The following is a 20,799-nucleotide window of genomic DNA, read 5'->3' as shown; positions in this document are numbered from 1 at the left end:
CCTCTGTCCATGGGATTCTCCAGACAAGACTCCTGGAGTGGGTGCCATTGCCTTCTCCGTCAAGAAATAGATATATTAAAGGAAAGCGTGTGTGCTCAGTCATGTCCAACTCTTTGAGAACATGTGGACTGTAGCCCACCAGGCTCCTCTGTCCATGGGATTCTTCAGACAAGAATACTGGAGTGGGTTGGCATTTCCTTCTCCAGGGAATCTACTCAGGGATCGAATCCATGTCTCTTGCATCTCCTGCATTGGCAGGCAGACTACCAGTTGAGCCACTGGGGAAGCCCTAAAAGAAGACCTCTCCCCCGAAAAAAGACCAGAGGAAGGGATGACAGATGAGGAGGGGCAAACAGTCCCTCTTTGAACTTGATGACATTACATTTTGCAATTAGAACTTTGTTTACTTATTTATTGTCCTTGTCACCAATTAGTGAGTCAGCCCTTGAAGACAGGTACTGTCTTTATTTCTGCTTTATTTAATCCTGTGTACCTAGTAGGGACCTAACAGAAGCAGAAGATGTTAAGAGAGGTGGCAAGAATACACAGAAGAACTGTACAAAAAAGATCTTCATGACCCAGATAATCATAATGGTGTGATCACTCACCTAGAGCCAGACATCCTGGAATGTGAAGTCAAGTGGGCCTTAGGAAGCATCACTATGAACAAAGCTAGTGGAGGTGATGGAATTCCAGTTGAACTATTTCAAATCCTGAAAGATGATGCTATGAAAGTGCTGCACTCAATATGCCAGCAAATTTGGGAAACTCAACAGTGGGCACAGGACTGGAACAGGTCCGTTTTCATTCCAAGCCCCAAGAAAGGCAATGCCAAAGAATGCTCAAACTACCTCACAATTGCACTCATCTCACATACTAGTAAAGTAATGCTCAAAATTCTCCAAGCCAGGCTTCAGCAATACGTGAACCATGAAATTCCAGATGTTCAAGCTGGTTTTAGAAAAGGCAGAGGAACAAGAGATCAAATTGCCAACATCTGTTGGATCATTGAAAAAGCAAGAGAGTTGCAGAAAAACATCTATTTCTGCTTTATTGACTATGCCAAAGCCTTCAACTGTGTGGATCACAATAAACTGTGGAAAATTCTGAAAGAGTTGGGAATACCAGAGCACCTAACTTGCCTCTTGAGAAACCTGTATGCGGGTCAGGAAGCAACAGTTAGAACTGGACATGGAACAACAGACTGGTTCCAAATAGGAAAAGGAGTACGTCAAGGCTGTATATTGTCACCCTGCTTATTTAACTTATATGCAGAGTACATCATGAGAAACGCTGGGCTGGAAGAAACACAAGCTGGAATCAAGATTCTTGGGAGAAATATCAATAACCTCAGATATGCAGATGACACCACCCTTATGACAGAAAGTGAAGAGGAACTAAAGAGCCTCTTGACGAAAGTGAAAGAGGAGAGTGAAAAAGTTGGCTTAAAGCTCAACATTCAGAAAACTAAGATCATGGCATCCAGTCCCATCACTTTATGCAAATAGATGTGGAAACAGTGGAAACAGTGGCTGACTTTATTTTTCTGGGCTCCAAAATCACTGCAGATGGTGACTGCAGCCATGAAATTAAAAAACGCTTACTCCTTGGGAGGAAAGTTATGACCAACCTAGACAACATATTAAAAAGCAGAGACATTACTTTGTCAAGAAAGGTCCATCTAGCCAAGGCTATGTTTCCAGTGGTCATATATGGATGTGAGAATTGAACTATAAAGAAAGCTGAGCGCCGAAGAATTGATGCTTTTGAACTGTGGTGTTGGAGAAGACTCTTGAGAGTCCCTTGGACTGCGAGGAGATCCAACCAGTCCATCCTAAAGGAGATCAGTCTGGGGTGTTCATTGGAAGGACTGATGTTGAAGCTGAAACTCCAACATTTTGGCCACCTGATGCGAAGCACTGACTCATTTGGAAAGACCCTGCTGGGAAAGATTGAGGGCAGGAGGGGAAAGGGACGACAAAGAATGAGATGGTTGGATGGTATCACCGACTCAATGCACATGGGTTTGGGTGGACTCTGGGAGTTGGTGATGGACAGGGAGGCCTGGTGTGCTGCGGTTCATGGGGTCTCAAAGAGGCACGACTAAGCAACTGAACTGAGCTGAACTGAGGAGAGTTCAAAATATTGGATTAGACATTGCAACAAAAATTATAATAAACATAAAATGTAGATCATACTACAACTTTAAGTGGTTATCTTTATTCAGAGTAAGAGCACAGACTGTAATTCAAACTTGGAGGCTGAAATTGAGTCCCCCAGAATATACCTGAGGTTTCCTGAGTGGTTCTAATGGTAAAGAATCTGCCTGTTAATGCAGGAGGCATAAGAGACATGGATTCATTCGATCCCTGAGTGGGAGAAGATCCCCTGGAGGAGGGCATGGCTACCCACTCCAGTATTCTTGTCTAGAGAATCCCATGGACATAGGAGCCTGGTGGACTACAATCCATGGGGTTGCAAAGAGTCAGACATATACACACAGAATATACCTAGGTTGTTTTGTCTTTTTGTCTAATACTTTCAAGAACTAGGACAGTTCTTAAACTGCTGAAGATGTTCTACTGCATTTTCACTGGTGAGAAAACCAACAGCTTGTCTGCGACAATCACAGGACTGATAGAGGCAGGATTTGAACCCAGCTCGGTCAGCTTCCAAAGACCATGTTTACTCTGTCTCATAGGTGCTCTGAAGATTCATCATTTTCATTTGTTTCTAGACAATTTTATGTTTCTTTTGACTGTACTTTGAAGTATTTTTTGGAAGACTGACAATTGTCTGAAATGCTCTCTAGGATGTAAACTCCATGAGAGCAGGCAGAATTTTTTTTTGACAGGGGTCAGTTTTGTTCCCTATAATATATTCCCAGCAGCTGGAATGGTGTCTGGGCCATGGTATGTGCTTAACAAATATTTGTATAAATATTTGTATAAATAAAATAAAATTTGTATAAATAAAATACTTCTGGGGGTGCTTCTTCCTTCTAGGTTATGTCTTTGAGGTTTGCTAAAGTATATTTCTAGGGGAGGTACCAGTTCCAACTCTTGCTATTCACTGAATAAATGAAGGATATCAACGTAGGTGGTAGAGAAAGCATTGAGTGGAGGGCCTCAGGAAAATGGGTCCATGAATGTGCATGGTTTAGTTGAGTTTATCTCCTCTGCCATTTGACTGAGGCCGGCCACAAAGGGACCATCTTTGTGTCTGTTCATCACTAACCACACCAGTGAGCCTTAAACTCTGGGTGTCTGAAAAACGATTGGCCAATACTGATCTACTCAATGTAACAGAGTATTTCCATATTCAAGTAGTAAATCTCACCATATTTGTTATGTTCATTTATAAACGAAGCGGTATTTCAAGTAAGTGATAGCAACAAGGGTATGGAAAGCTACTATGTACTTAGATGAGTGTAAGACAATTAAATATTTATAATGATTATTTTATTTTATTTATTTCTATTTGGCTGCACTGGGTCTTTGATGCTGCACGCTGGCTTTTTATAGTTGCAGCAAGTGGGAGCTAGTCTCTGGTTGCACTGCACGGGCTTATCTAGTTGGTTGCTTCTCTTGCTGTGGACACAGGCTCTAGAGCGCACAGGCTCAGTAGTTGCAGAGCATAAGCTTAGTTGATCCACGGCATGTGGAATCTTCCTAGACCTGGGATAGCGTCCCCTGCATTGGCAGGCAGATTCGCAACCTCTGGACCACCAAGGAAGTCTTACAATGCTTCAATAAATATTTACTTGACACCTGCTTTGGGCCAAGCACTCATGAATATTATGTTACTATACATTGTTTGTGGATCTAGAGAATACTCGGCTTTTAAACACAGTGACTAGGAACTAATTGCCAATAGAGATTATTCAAAGCTAATCTGAATTAGTTTAGAAAGCAGTCTATTTCTCTTATCCTTGTTCCTTATCTGAGAGATGATGATAGTGTGGGGATCTACTTGAACACTCAGTGTTGATACAGAGAAGATTTTAAAGTGAAAATACTTGAGCTACAGAAGCTGCTTCAGGGATCTTCTCTGAATTTCCCTTTAGCTGACTAAAGTGGAGCCTCCTAAACGTACACCTAACATTAACCCCTCAGAAGGAGTTTCCAGAAAATTCAGCTGCCATGGAGACAGACTGCCCATTCTACAAGCATTGAAAAGTCCAATGGTCTCTTCCATACTTTCTCATTGAAACCCTCACTTCCCCCATCTTTGTTAAGCAGATCTATATGAACCTTATTCATTACTAAGCAACTCGCACAGGTATATGTAAATAAATCTTCTCTTCTCTCCTGTTAATTAGTTAATCTGTGGAACCCCAAACACTAGACTCAAGTTAGTAGAGAAAATTTGTTCTCCCAACATTAGCATGTATTTGTCAAGCAATTCATACCAACAATACATTTTAAACAATACACTACAGCAAATTCAAGTTATGCTTAACATTTATAACTTCCACCAGCGGTTATAGAGGAAAACACGTCCCAGGGACACAGCATTTAACATTGTCTATATTTGAAAGTAGACTGCCTCACTTGCTAGCCCTGACCCTGGACAAGCACAGCAAGCTCTCAGTTCCTTCCTTTTCTAATCCGTAAAATGGGAATAAAAATTGTGCCTCATGGGATGGTTATGAGAATAAAATGAGATAACACATGTAGAGCTTTTAGACTAGGGATGAGTGAATGGTAAGGGCTCAATTAAGTATTATTATTCCAAGGTTTCCATAGGGATGATGGGGGGGAGGTCTGGCCATTCCCTACAATGATTCTCTAAACACCAATTATCAGCTGGTTTCCCTACCTAAGGGAGTATTTCTGAATTAATGTTAGTGTTGTGACTGAGAATTAGTTTTCTTCAGGATATCAGTGTGTATGTCTCTATAATATTTTTTTAAAGTAATTCATCATTTCTGAATATTTGGGGTTCATTATGGACATAAGATTATGAACATTTTAAACCAACCTAAGGGTCAGTACAATTCTAAAGGTTTATTAGCAATGCAATGGGAAGTTACCAGTACTCTGAATAATTACAATAAAGAAGGAAATTTTACCCACTAATTAGGACTTACAGGCCATTTGGGTTTCCAGAGCTTGGCTCTAATGATTTAGAAAAACAAAACGAAAGAGAATAATCTGTTTCCAAGTTTACAGAATTTCGCTAATCTTGATTACCTGAAGTCAGGGTCAATACAGTTAATAACAATGACTATTAAAAACTAAAAGAGCCTCTTGATGAAAGTAAAAGAGGAGAGTGAAAAAGTTGGTTTAAAACTCGACGTTCAAAAAACTAAGATCGTGGCATCTCATCACTTCATGTCATTTAAATGGGGAAACTGATACTTTATTTTGGCGGCTCCAAAATCACTGCAGATGGTGACTGCAGCCATGAAGTTAAAAAACGCTTGCTCCTTGGAAGAAAAGCTATGACCAACCTAGGCAGCATATTAAAAAGCAGAGGCATTACTTTGCCAAGAAAGGTCTGTCTTGTCAAAGCTATGTTTTTTCCAGTAGTCATGTGTGGATGTGAGAGTTGGACTATAAAGAAAGCTGAGCACCGAAGAACTGATGCTTTTGAACTGTAGTGTTGGAAAAGACTCTTGAGAGTCCCAAGGAGATCAAACCAGCCAATCCTAAAGGAAATCAGTCCTGAATGTTCATTGGAAGGACTAATGCTGAATCTGAAACTCCAATACTTTGGCCATCTGATGCGAAGAGCTGACCCATTGGGAAAGACGCTGATGCTGGGAAAGACTGAAGGCAGGAGGAGAAGGGGACGACAGAGGATGCGATGGACGTGAGTCTGAGCAAGCTCTGGGAGTTGATGATGGACAGGGAAGCCTGGTGCGCTGCTGTCTGTGGGACTGCCAAGAGCCAGACACGACTGAGTGACTGAACTGAACTGAACTGATCGTTCATTAATTACTTACCAAGTGTTAGGATTCCTGCTAATCTTTTTATAGACTTCATCTCACTTGACCTTTAATGAAACTCAGTAAGATAGGCATGATTATTTCTGATAAACAAAGGAGGAAACTGAGCATTTTAAGGTTTGAATCACATGTCTGAATTCAAATGTCTAGAAAGTGGTGCAGGTTCTATTTGAAGACCCTTAAGAGTGTCTGTTCTAAAGGCTTAACCTCCTCACTGAACAAGCTCCCTTGGTCTTAGTATTCATATTATATTTAGACACGTTCTGTAGTTTATTTGCTGATGGGATACACTTGGAGTTACATATATATATATTTAAAAATTTATTTAATTGGAGGATAATTACTTTGCAATACTGTGATGGTTTTTGCCATACAGTTTTTGCCATACTGACTCAAATGCATTCCTTTCTGTGGCTGAGTAATATTCCATTGTGTATATGGACCACAATTTCATTATCCATTCATTTGCTGATGGACATCTATGTTGCTGCCATGTCCTAGCTATTGTAAGCAGTGCTGCAATGAACTTTGGGGTACATGTGTCTTTTTTCACTTATGGTTTCCTCAGGGTATATACCCAGTAGTGGGATTGCTGGCTTGTATGGTAGTTTTCTTCCTAGTTTTTTTTTTAAAGACTCTCCATACTGATTCTCCATAGTGAGTGTGTCAGATTGCATTCCCACCAGCAGGGTAAGAAGGTTCCCGTTTCTCCACACCCTTTCCAACATGCATTGTAGACTTTTTGATAATGACTATTCTGACCAGTGTGAGATAATACCTCATTGTGGTTTTGATTTGCATTTCTCTTATAATGAGCAATGCTGAGCATCTTTTCATGAGTTTATTAGCCATCTGCATGTCTTTGGAGAAATGTCTTCTGCCCACTCTTTGATTGGGTTGTTCGTTTTTCTGGTATTGAACTGCTTGAGCTGCTTGTATATTTTGGAGATTAATTCTTTGTCAGTTTCATTGGCTATTATTTTCTCCCATTCTGAGGGCTGTCTTTTCACCTTGCTTACAGTTTCCTTTATTGTGAAAAAGCTTTTAAGTTTAATTAGGTCCCATTTGTTTATTATTTTTTTATTTCCAGTACTCTGGGAGATGAGTCATAGAGGATCTTGCTGTGATTTATATAAAAGAGTGTTTGCCTATGTTTTCCTCTAAGAGTTTTATAGTTTCTGGTCTTAGACTTAGGTCTTTATCCATTTTGAGTAAATTTCTGTGTATGATGTTTTCATTCTTTTGTACACAGTGGATCAGTTTTCCCAGTACCACTTGTTGAAGAGACTGTCTTTTCTTGGAGTTATATTTTATGCAATAAAAGTTAAAATGTTATAAATGAGCATAAGTATATGTATGGAATATAAATATGCATTAACAACACAAAGAGCTTTCCAAAGAATCCTTTCTTTTGGTGACTGCAAAGAAAATGAATTTCTCCTTTTCATTCTTCTCCTTTCCTTTCTCCTCCTTTCCTTTCTCTTCCGATTCTGCTTCTTTGTCTTTGTCTTCATCTTCATCTATCTTCATCTTCTTCTTTAACCTTTCCTTGAAAGAGTGGAGGAATATTGCCCTGGTTGCAGAGGTTGATGTGATCATATGGAAAGAAATAACTAGTGAACCCAGAGATCTTTCAACTGCCCTAAGATTCCCACACTTTGCTTTATCATCATTCATATTTACAATGCGTCTTTATTCTAAAGAGCTCAAAGGCTCTGAAACTCATTTTATTATCATAAAGCTGTGACTCAAATACACACAAATTTAAATTTAAAAAGAGGATGATTAATTTCAGAGAGGTCTGGCTCACTTGGTGCTGACTTGCTTCTTTTTCCTGTGGTGAGCCTGAGTTTTCTGAATCAGCTACTGTGTCCCTCTGCAGTAGACGGGTGACCCAGTACCTGTCTTTGCTGAGTCAGAGTATGCTGTATGCTCACGTTTCCTTTGCCTAAGTGACTACATGAGGCTCTGTCACGTATACTTTTTATTCATGCAATGCATCAGGTAACAAGCAGAAGCAAAGGTTCATTTCCAGGGAATGCAAGCAGGACTACTCACTCAAAGGAAATGGTTTGTGATAAAGAGTCATCTGTAGCCAAAGGCTTTTATTCCCCTTCCCAGCTTGTTTCATGTTTAAATATTGCTTATATGGAAAAAAGCCAGTGATATTTTGAGTGTGTATGCATTATTTTTTAAGTCGAGGTGATTCTAATATGATCAGCAGAAATCATGAATGACTAATTTGGGTTCTGCTTGTTACGAAAACATCTGTGAGATTTCTTTTTCTGATAAGTACATTTGATTGTGGGTATTCCAGAAGATTCTGCTTTTTACATTTTAATACCCTTGGTGAATATTTATTCAGTCCTGATTGTGTGCAAAGCTCTGTACTAGATACTGAGGAAGGAGGTTATTAGAAGAAAAGAGGAAAGAGGTATCAAAATGATTATAACAGAGGTTCAGCCCTCAAAGGACTGGAGGAGGAAACATCACATACACACATTTCAAGGGTGGAAAGTGCTTAGTCCTTGATGTGGGCTAAATATAATAGGAAATCTTGTTTTCAAACTGAGACCCTAAGGTTGGAATTGTGGCTGCTAGTTCTTCTGGTCCTAGCAATATCTTTTCAGATCTTTTGATTCCAAACATTCATGCAAACATCATACTTCATTAATCTGCCTATGCTGGATTGATATTATCCAAGTTAACTGGAACTTATGGAAAACATGAAGAAGAGGGGGAAACAATTTCTATAACTACTTAAAGCTATTTTGTTTTTTAGGATTAGTATTAACTTAATGTACTTTCTATTCTGAACAATATCTTCCTAGCTCCTCTTTCCTCTGTCAGCCTCTGCCTTAGTCATAAAACTAGTAAGTAACTCCTTAAGAAAAATTATCTTGAATCCGAGGAAGAAATAATGAAAGAGTGCTGTTAAAGTATTTTCACCATGAAGGATAAGGGAAAAGGGAAGAATTTTTCTAAGGGGACATTAAATATATTTTCATAGAATCTTAGAATCAGGAGGAAGCTTAGAGATTGAGTTGAAGATCCTTCCAATAGGAAATTCCCTCTTTCCACTCCCTGTTAGGTGCTCAAGGTTTCCAGTGCCTCGGATGATTTCCAGGTGCCTTCTTTTGAGTGTCCAGCTCTTATCAAGGATTAGTCAGGTGTTCTCAGTTGCAAGTGACAGAAGGCTGAGTCAGTGCAGCTTAAATAAAAATAGGAATCTATAGCTCTGTGTAAGTTGATAGACATAGTTAAACTCGGGAGTTTACAGACATGCATTAATTATCTTGTCTCCTCTTTCCTTGGGTGAGTTCAGAATCGAGCATTCTCTTCTCATGTTGTGGCAGTGATGGGCTTATATCATCCTTTTAGCCAAGGATTTTAGGTGGGAAGTCCAAGCTTCCTTCTTAAAAGAATGTGAGAAAAAAAAGCAACTCAGGGCCAGCTGGGGTCATGTGTCCTCTTTTGAACCAGAGTGATGGATTCCTCTGGCCAGTCTCTGACACTAAGGGGTGTTGTCAATCCCACTTGAACTGCATGGCTTTTAGAAGATGCAGGGTTGTTTCCCAAGAATTGTTTGGTATCTAAGCACATATATATTTACTACATGTGTCTAACTCAACCAAAACAGAACTCTTCATCTCTCCAGCTTAAATCAGCTCTTTCATCTCTGTTTTCTCCTCAGAGAGTGGTCGTGTCAGCTCTTGCCTAGTTGGTCAAACTTGGAAACACCCTGGACTCTCCCTCTTAATAACCAATCACCAGGTCTTTTCAGCTGGACTTTGATATTTCTCAAATCTGTCCACTTCTGTTCAATCTGAAGATATAATCTTAGTTCAGGTTCACCATTATCTCTGGATTTCTATAAGCCTCCTAATGAGTCTCCCTGTCTTTAGTCTGAAGCGGTGTTCTATAATCTAAACACGTTCCTCCCTGGGAAACAGAGTAACCTTTTCAAACAAAAATTCTGATCATTTTACGGCCCATTTAAATTACTTCAACGGATTTCATTACCCTCAGGATAAAGTGCAAAACTCTGCATGAATGAAAATGTCCTTCCTGATCTGACCATTGTATATCCCAAAGCCATAGAATAAAAACTTAGTTCCGTTGTCAGTTTTGCTTAGTTAGTTACTTAGTGTTAATCACTCAGTTGTGCCCGACTCTTTGCGACCCCATGGATGGTAGCCCACCAGGCTCCTCTATCCATGGGATTCCTCAGGCAAGAAGACCGGAGTGGGCAGTCATTCCCTTCTCCAAGGGATCTTCCTGACCCAGGGATCAAACCCAGGTCACCTGCACTGCAGGCAGATTCTTTACCATTTCAGCTACTAGTGGTAAATAAAAAAACTTTATTTTTATAGTAATGGATTTAGCATGAAGCAGAATGCAAAGTTTGAATAATTTTAAGAGAAAATAATTAGGGTAGATGTGTGGCACTCAGTGAGATCTGACTCTTATTTCTTTCTGGGAACATGGATGGATTATCTTTCTTGAACCCTAACGTTGAATGCCTGGTTCTGGCTAATGATTTGTGAGCAGACCATTTAATTGCCGGTGTAAGGCCTTCCAGAGCTTTCTTTTCTTTTGATAAAGTGATTTGCAATATTTTAGATAGTGACTTCTTCAACAGCTTGAATCTTGAAAGGAAAATGACACTAAAGAATTTCCCCAGTCAGCTTGTAATGAATCTGAAGTGGGAGTGAGAAGAAAACTTTCTCTGTTTTAAGCAAATGTTGGGGATGTTAGTTACAGCAGCACAATCTAGCCTATTCTGTCTGAGACAATGGATCTATGCTCTCCAACTTCATGAGATAATTCTCTCTATTCTGCTATTAGGAATTCAGGTGCAACTTGAGAAGTACTGCTTTACGGCAACTAGCTTAGTGTTATTGTATACTAGAGGCTCAAATAATGTTCCCAAAAGAGTATTTATTTTTTTTTGAACAGTTTAAATGTGATCTTTTCTTGAGTTAGAAGGATATATATTTTTTGCTTTTCTATATAATAATCATAGCAAATTAATTATTGAGATGATGCAACACATTTTATTTCTATTTTTTCCTTCACAAAGGGAAAATACTATTTTTGGAAAACATATAATCATACTTCCAGCACATAGTACTATTCAGCAGTCATATTACACAGTCTTTTTCCCCCAAGTTTATTTTATAAATACCTGAGGAATTTTTAGCACATTAAAATACATTTCCTCCCTCATGGTATAAATGTGATGCCTCTGACTCTGTAAGAAATACACAAAATGGCTACCAGTGGACTTGTATATTACACATATAGTAAAATGTCTGTGTTTGAAGTTAATCTTTTCCCAAACAGGTTTAAGAGAGGTCTAAGTGAATGCTTGTAAATTTGAGTCACTGTTAGCCAGAAGTAAAAAAGCAAATAAGGAACCAGAAGATTTCAACAAGACAGTTCTTTATTGCTATAAAACTACTGTATGCCCAACCCATCCTAGAGATCATTGCAATAGGCAACTATGGGATTTATAAAAAGCTAAGAGCACTTACATTGAATTATATAATAGCAGACCCTGCAATTAACAATGCTGAGATAGGCTATAAGATTTCCTAGGGCTAGTCAAATTCTCTAAGTGAAGATTCTTTCCTTGTTTAGATTTGCATGTGTTTGGTCCCTGAAAGTTAAATATCATCTGTTGATTTTGATTGCTGGTTTTTGTTTCATTCATTCACAGGGCACATATTCAAGTTTTTTTAAAGGCACATCTTTCCACATCTCTAAGTGTGGCAAGAGTTTCTAACCTGGGATAAAGTGTAAACTCTTTTAAGGTATTACTATATGCATTTTTGTATATTGTTTAGTCACATTTTTATAAATGCTTTTTGAAAGAGTGGTACAGTTATAAAAGGAAGTTTGAACAGAGAACCATCTTGTGTAAAAAAAAAAAAACTGTGACTGTAGGTATGTTTGTTTCTGAGTACTAGTGTTTTATTGTATGACTAGAAATTATATTCAGGAAAAAGTGTCCCTTTTAAATCATTTCTAATGTTAATTTACTAGATTCAACTGCTCTTTTCTCCAAGAACCATTTTCTATTTAATTACATTTATATACTGTTTCAGTAGATCAGTTTTTGTACACACACTCTCTTTTTTGTTCTCTCTCTTTCCTTTCACATATATACACACCTAGTTCAAGTAATGGAAATGAAAATGATTTAAACGTAATTGTACTAGTAATAAATTATGTATGTAATATTAAGAGGTGTTCATTTTTATGTTTTTACTGGAACTTTTCAGACTTTCTCAAATGCTTAAATTCTCTAATTTTTGTGGTATAATAGAGCTCTTTTAAAACAAATATATTCTCTGTCATCAAAATGGCTCCTAAAGGTGGTGATTGCATGTTTTTTAACTTCTCCACTCTTAGACTTTAATATAAAAATTGCAAGCATTTAATATGTTTTTCCATTAAATAGATTAGACTATTTTACCTTTTTTTTTTTTTTTTTGCTTTTGTGGGGCTCAGAACCCACGACAATGAAAGAGATGCAGGAGCTGCGTATTCGATCCCTGGGTTGGTAAGATCCCTGGAGAAAGAAATGGCAACCCACTCCCAGTTTCCTTGCCTGAAAAATCCCATGGACAAAGGAGCCTGGCAGGTAATACCCGTAGAGTTGCAAAGAGTTAGACATGACTGAACATGCACACATTTCATCTTTTTACTCTTGAAGCTCACTTACGTAATGCCTAAGTGATTAATTTAAAAATTAAACCAGATGTTCATTATATCTCAGTAAAGCTGGAAGAAAATAAAATTAAACTTTTATTATCATAAGTTCCATGAGATTTCTATTTCCATTGGTATTTGTCATCATTATTACAGAGAACCCAAAGCACCGTTGGTGGTGTCTAGAATTTAATCAAGGGATTGTTCTTCTTTTGCAGGTGGAAAGGGTTCACCGTGTGATCAGGCAATAAGAGGTTTCAGTGACTGAGGAGAAACTTAAAGCCAACCAAATGCTAGTCTCCTTTCATCGCAACCACACACCAGGATTTCTAAACAATGTCAGTGAGCAATGACTTCCCCACTGGGGTATACTGCTTCAAAGGTTTCCTCTCATCTAGTTCTTCTGACCACATTTTTTTTTAGGCTAAATTTTCTCATTATTTTACAAAGATAAAGGATGTCAAAGCACTACCATTTCACAAAAGAATTTTGCAGACTCTTAGCATATCTTCCGTTTCAAAGAGTTAAGTCATCTTAAGAAGGGGAACAGTTTTGTCTTCATTTGGTGGTGATAAAGAACATCCATTTACTATGATTCTGGGCTCAAAAAGCTGAGGGCTACTTTGGGGAGGCCTTTAGAAGAGTAACTCAGCCCTCAAAATTTCTAAAGACTTTCCAGTATTTTCCCTGATCCCTGCCCAGATCTTTTCTTCTCTAGCTGTTTTAGTATAAATGTAGGTGACTCTACCTGGCAATTAAAATAAACCAAGATAACTGACTAGAACTGGGGATCTGTGCACAAAGCACAAAGTTTGAGTAATTAAGACATCAATATATCATTTTTACAGTTCTCATAATGTGTTTGCCTAGGACATCACCACAAATTATTCACAGCATATGATTTTATTTTATAATTTATTTTATTGAAATATAGTTGATTTACAGTGTTGTGTTAATTTCTACTGCACAACAAAGTGATTTGGTTATACATATATATATTATTTTTTGTATTCCTTTCCATTATGGTTTATCACAGGATATGAATATAATTCCTTGTGCTATACAACAAGACCTTGGCAGTTATCCATTCTATACATAATAGTTTGCACCTGCTAACCCCAGACTCCCAATGCATCCTTCCTCCACCCCCACCCCCTTGGCAATCACAAGTCAGTTCTCTATGTCTGTGAATCTGTTTCTGTTTTGTAGATATATATTTGCATCATATTTTAGGTTCCCCATATAAGTGATATCATATGGTATTTGTCTCTCATTCTGATTTACTTCACTTAGTACGAGAATCTCTAGGTCCTTTCACGTTGCTACAAATGGCATTATTTCACTCCTTTGTATGACTGAGTAGTGTTCCACTGCATATATACACCACTTCTTCTATATCCATTCACCTGTTGATGAATATTGAGGTTGCTTCCACATCTTGGCTATTGTAAATAGTCATAGCATGTGATTTTACTTCGTTGACAACCTAAGGCGAACAATCTTAATAATGCCCTTTACCTCTCGCAGTTGTTTGACCACTTATTATCCCTTTTAATATTCTAGTAACTATGTTTGAAAATGTAAAGCAGCAGACATCAAGAGGATTGGAATACATTTACTCTCAATTTGTTTAGAAAGGCAGTGCTTTATGGTAAAAAAAATTAGACTCTAGACCCACCATTACTAATTGCATGGTAGCTTTCAGCAAGTCAAACAACCCCTTAGAGCCTGCATTTCTTGGTCTGGCTCAATGTAACAATAAGGGCACTGGGGTATATGATTGGCCTGAAAAGTGCAACCCATGGCTAAAGTCATTTGCACATGCATGCTAAGTCACTTCAGTCTGTCCAACTCTTCACTACTCTATGGACTGTAGCCTCCCAGGCTTCTCTGCCCATGGGATTCTCCAGACAAGAATATCGGAGTGGGTTGCCATGCCCTCCTCCAGGGGATCTTTCCAGACCTGCATCTCTTATGTCTCCTGCATTGGCAGGCAGGTTCTTTACCACTATTGCCACCTGGAAAGCCCAAAGTCATTTAAATGTACTTCTTCATTTTGTAAAATGTTACCAATCAAACAAAGTAGTTCTGAGAGTCACTAGTGACTCCAATTCAAAAGGTTAATGAAGGTATAAGGGTTGCATTGAAAGGGATGTATATTATGCCCATTTCCTCAAGTGAAAGAAAAAGAAATTAGTCATTGATTATGCTTTTCTAGTAGCAGAATGGATTTAGATTGACTATTAAAGAAAGCTTTCCAAACACTTCAAAATTATGTTACCTACATATCAGCTTGGAATGGTCATATATCTCCAAAGTCTGTGTTGGCAGAAACCCCTCTATGTTCCTCTTGAGTCCTCTGTCTCAGATCCCTGAGAGGGACCCGAGGTGGCAGTGGGTAGGAGAGAATGAACAGGAACTGTTGCCCCTGGTGCTTCACTGTTTTGAACACTGTCCAGTTGAACACAAGTCTAGATATTAAACAATCCATAAGATCGTCACAGGTCTGTCCTCACACGTGTATAAAAACAAGCAATTCATAGACTCTAAATCAATCATTTCAGGCAAAGTAATATTCCTACTATCCCTGTCCTAGGACAACAGCAGACCTGGCCAAAGACCACAGCAGAAATTCAAATGATCAGAATGAAGAAGGAAACCTTGGTTTTATTTACAGGTCAGTTAATTTATGTTAATTATCTGGAATGATAACCTAAAACTTACAATCAGTTGAGAGAGATTTCCCAGAAGGAGGTTGACTTTGGTCTATGTATCTACTAGGTCTCAGGGAAAGGCTATTCTGCATACCCCCTCCTCTGTCAGTGAGAGATATTCAGGACACTCTATTTACCTCCTTGGTTCCCATGTTTGTTTCCATCTGACAGTCTCCCCTTCCCAGATTCCTGAACTGCAGCTGCTGCTGATGTTTCTGAAACTTCTGTCCCTGGATCTGGGGAGGAAAAGTACTTTGGCTGCAAAATACTCTCTTTTTTCTGAGTTTGAATATTACAGGTCACGTGTGGCATATCTTTCTTTTGTGTCATTTTCTGCAATGTAGGATAAGCCTCTGGGTTTTTTTTTTTTACCCCTCTGCTAGAGAGCAGAGTTCCATCCAGTCTACTCAACACCTTTCCTGGTTTTTGTTTTGTTCTTCAAAATTTCTAGCCACTGCACTAAAATACTGAGAGATTTTTCTGCCTAAGTTCTGAACCAAATGAGAAGTAAGACAACCAGGGTTGGGGGGGGGGGGTGCGGGGAAGGACACCAAAATTACCTTTATTACTGATAAAGTCTAAATTGGTGAACATAGCTGTATTAGTTTCATAAGGTTATAGAAACAAAGAATCATAAACTGAGCAGCTCACAGGCGATGTATTGTCCCACAGTTCTCAGGGCTGGAGGTCTGAAATCAAGCTGCCAGCCATGCCATGCTACTTCTGAAACCCACATGCGAGAATCCTTCCTTGCCCCTTTGAGTTTCTGGTGTTTGCCAGCAACTTAGGGCATTCCTTGGCTTGCAGATATGTTGCTCCCATTTCTGCCTCCATTGTCACGTGGCTGTCCTGTGCCTGTGTCTCTACTCTTCTTATACAGGTACCAGTTGTACTGGCTTTGCTGGTGGTGGTGGTTTAGTCACTAAGCCATATCTGACTCTTATAACCCCATTGACTGTAGCCCTCTTCTGGCTATGGGATTTCCCAGGCAAGAATACTGAAGTAGGTTGCTGTTTCCTTCTCCAAGGGATCTTCCTGACCTAGGGACTGAACTTGCAGTTCCTGCATCAGAGGTAGTCTCCTGTATTGTAGGCATATGCTTTTTTTTTTTTTTCATTTATTTTTATTAGTTGGAGGCTAATTACTTTACAATATTGTAGTGGGTTTTCTCATACATTGACATGAATCAGCCATGGATTTACATGTATTCCCCATCCCGATCCCCCCTCCCACCTCCCCCTCTACCCAATCCCTCACACATATATATGGAATTTAGAAAGATGGTAATGATAACCCTATATGCAAAACAGAAAAAGAGACACAGATGTACAGAACAGACTTTTGGACTCTGGGAGAAGGCGAGGGTGGGATGTTTCGAGAGAACAGCATCGAAACATGTATATTATCTAGGGTGAAACAGATCACCAGCCCAGGTTGGATGCATGAGACAAGTGCTCGGGCCTGGTGCACGGTAGGCATATTCTTAACCATTAAGCCACTGGGGAAGATCCTGTAGTGGCTTTGAGACCACCCTAATGACCTCAACTTGAGGTCTGTAAAGACTCTAGACCTACAGGTGAGGTCACATTGAGAGGTACTGAGGGTTAGGACTTCAAACATCATTTTGGAATGTAGTTTAACCCATAACAAGAACTTAAGAGAGCCAAATGGACAAGCTATTGAACCTCAGATTTGGACAGATCTACTTGTCCAGTCATGGCACTTTTTTTTGAGATGGGACTCTTCACATCAAATAAAACTTTTGGCATGGAGAGTAGAGATGAACTCTTACACCTTGGGTTATTATATATTATAGAATAAAAACGAAATATCCAAGACACAATAAGGAAGCATAAAAAGCATTCACAAACAAGATTTTAAAAGATTAAACACATTTGTTTTATCAGTAAATACATATCATTTAAAGACTCCATTAGGTGTCCTAGATATTCAGTTCATTAACCTGCAAAACAACAATAGTCAAGGTTTATCAACAAGAATAACTGAAAAGAAAATAGGGATAATAATATTTTATACAACAAAATCATTAACAAGATTAAATTTATACTACTGAATGATAATAAAGAAGATATATGGAAAGAAATCTTACAAATGAGAGGAAAAATTGACAAAAGCAATAATTCAATCTGGCAATCTCCCCAGAGTGTCTTTCCTGCTCCCTACTCCAAAATAAGGGTGTACACAATCTGGATAATATAAGTAATGGGGATGGGTTGATAATAATGCAATAAATAAAATAAACTATAATTCTTCTCAAGTGTCCATGAAGTATTTCCAAAAGTTGGTCATCTATTTGTTTTCACATGCATACACAAAAAGCCCTGAAAAATGAACCACATAGTAAACTAGGAACAAACACTACTATTTAAAACAAAACTAAACCCTTTTAAAATATTTTAAAATTAAAAATACTTCTCAAATCACTACTTACTTGAATTATTATAGTCTGAGTTAAAAATAATGAATACTAATCTACTTGGAAAAATGGGTGGTGCCAAATTCCTACTCTGATGGAAATCTATAGTCCTACATGCAGAATGGAAGGAAGTCAATTAAATAAACATTCAGCTAAATGTAGGAGAGAAAGAACTATGAACAAAATCTAAAGGGACAAATAAAATCAAACCACTGTAAAGAAGATTGTTATTCTAACACTGAAAGTGATAGAATCATGAAAATAATTCCAGGCAATCATATCTAGTTGCTATATATGAGCCTGAGACAGTTGGATTGATAAGCAATTTTATTAACTACTGCTCTTTATTTGCTACTGTTTTACAAGAGTCTGTTGTTTGAATTAAGAAGGTATATTCACCTAGTCAGAAAATAAGTTCCTGAGCAATCGAAAGAACAATGACTAATTTAAGAAAGGGCAAAAGAAGAAATAAGTAAAGAGATAGATACGGGAAGGCCAATGCAAATTTTGGATAATAGTTTAGGCCTTGTGCGTGTTCAGTCGTGTCTGACTCTTTGTCACACTATGGACTGTAGCCCACAAGGTTCCTCTGTCCATGGGGTTTCCCAGGCAAGAATAGTGGAACAGATTGCCATTTCCTATTCCAGAAAATGTTCCTAACTCAGGGATCAAATCCTGTCCCCTGTGCATCTCCTGCATTGCAGGCAGATTCTTTACTGCTAAGCCACCAGGGAAGCCACCAGTTTACACCTTATAGATGCCAAACTCTACATATGGGGGAAAAAAGAAAGCAAAAAAGGTTAACATAGGAGAACCAAAATATATAAGACAATTATTAACAGACCTAAAGGGAGAAATTGACAGCAACTCAATCATAGTAGAGAATGTTAACACTCTACTTCAGTGGCTAGATCATCCAGACAGAATGTCAACAAGCAAACAATGGCCTTAAATGAAACATTAGACCAGATGGATTTATAAATTTGTAGAGAACATTCCATCTTAATGCAGCAGAATACACATTCTTCTCAAGGGCATATGGAACTTTCTCAAAGATAGACTATATGTTTGCTCAGAAAACAAGTCTCAGTAAATTTAAGAAGTTTGAAATCATATCAAGCATCTTTCCCAATTGCAATGGCATGCAACTAGAAATGAATCACAAGAAGAAAGCTAAAGATGCAAAAATAAAACCAAGAAAATCACGAATATGTAGAGACTAACAACATGGTACTCAACAATTATTGGGTCAATGAAGAAATCTAAGGAGGACTCAGAAATTACCTGAAGACAAATCAAAATGAAAATACCAAATATGGAAATGTATGGGATGCAGCAAAAATGGTACCATTTGTTGTTCAGTTGCTATATCATGTCTGATTCTTTGCGACCCCATGGACTACAGGAGGCCAGGCTTCCCTTACCCGTCCAATTCTCCAGGCTAGAGCTGGAGTGGGTAGCCATTCCCTTTTCCAGGGGTCTTCCTGACCCAGGGATCGTACCCACGTCTGCTGCATCACTGGCAGATTTTTTTACCATCTGAACCACCAGAGAAGCCCCTATATATACTATATACTATATACTATGTATAGTAGTGTGTATATGTCAATCCCAATTTTCCAATTTATCCCAAGAACTGACAGTATTAAAATATCCATATTACCTAAAGCAACCTACAGATTCCACGCAATCCCTATGAAAATCTCAAGGACATTTTTCACAGAAATAAAACCCCAAATTCTTGAATTCATAGAGCTCCACAAAAGACTGAATAGACAAAGCAATCCTGAGGAAAAAGAATAAACCTGGAGATAACACACCCCAATTTCAAAGTGTATTGTAAAGCCATAACAATAAAAAAAGCATAGTATTGATAGCCAAACAGATGCATAGATCAATGGAACAAAATTGAAAGGTAAGAAATATATCCTCACATATATGGACAATTAATTTGCAACAAAGGAGCAAAAAACATACAATGGAGGAAGGATACTATCTTCAAACAAACAGCAGTGTTAGGAAAACTAGATGGCCACACGCAAAAGAACCAGTCACTATCTCATACCCACTGTATGGTATGTGTGTACTATACACAAAGATCAACTCAAAATGTATTAAAATGTATTATATCTGATAAAGGGTTAATATAAAAACTATATAAAGAACACATACAACTCAACAACAAGAACAAAAAGACTCAACAACTCATTTTAGCTTCATTAAATAATGAGCAGAAGAGTTGAATAGACATTTTTCTGAAGAAGACATACAGATGGCTAACAGACACAAGATAGATGTTCAACAGTACTAGTTATTAGGGAAATTCAAGTCAGCACAGTGAGATATGTCGCAGCTATTAGAATGACTATTGTCAAAAAGGGCAAGAGATAACAAGTTTTGGCAAGGATATGGAGAATAGAGAACATTCACACACTGTTGGTGGGAATATAAATCAGTGCAATCACTACAGAAAACAGTATGGAGATTTCTCCAAAAATTAAGAATAGGATATCCATATGTCCCAGCTATCCTAATTCTGGATATTTATCCAAAGTATATGAAAACACTAATTCAAAAAGATATAGGCTCCCCTGAGTTTGTTGTAACATTATTTACCTAAGCCAAGATGTAGAAACAACCCAAGGGCTCATTAATGAATAAATAGATAAAACAGGTGTGGTGTGTATATATATACACATACATATGAGTGCAAGTGTGTGTATGCTCAATCATGTCTGATTCTTTGTGACCCCATGAACAGTAGCCCACCAGGCTCCTCTGCCCACGGAATTTTTCATGCAAGAATACTGGATTAGGGCTGCCATTTCCTACTCCAGGGGACCTTCCCCACCCAGGAGTTGAACCCACATTTCTTGTGTCTCTTGCACTGGCAGGCAGATTTTTTACCATGGGCCACCTGGGAAGCTGGTGTATATATATATATGCAATGGAATACTACTCATCTATGAAAGAGAATT

This window comes from Cervus canadensis, chromosome 9 (assembly GCF_019320065.1).
Source record: "Cervus canadensis isolate Bull #8, Minnesota chromosome 9, ASM1932006v1, whole genome shotgun sequence".
Taxonomy (NCBI): domain Eukaryota; kingdom Metazoa; phylum Chordata; class Mammalia; order Artiodactyla; family Cervidae; genus Cervus; species Cervus canadensis.
Note: the sequence above shows the minus strand (reverse complement) of the source record.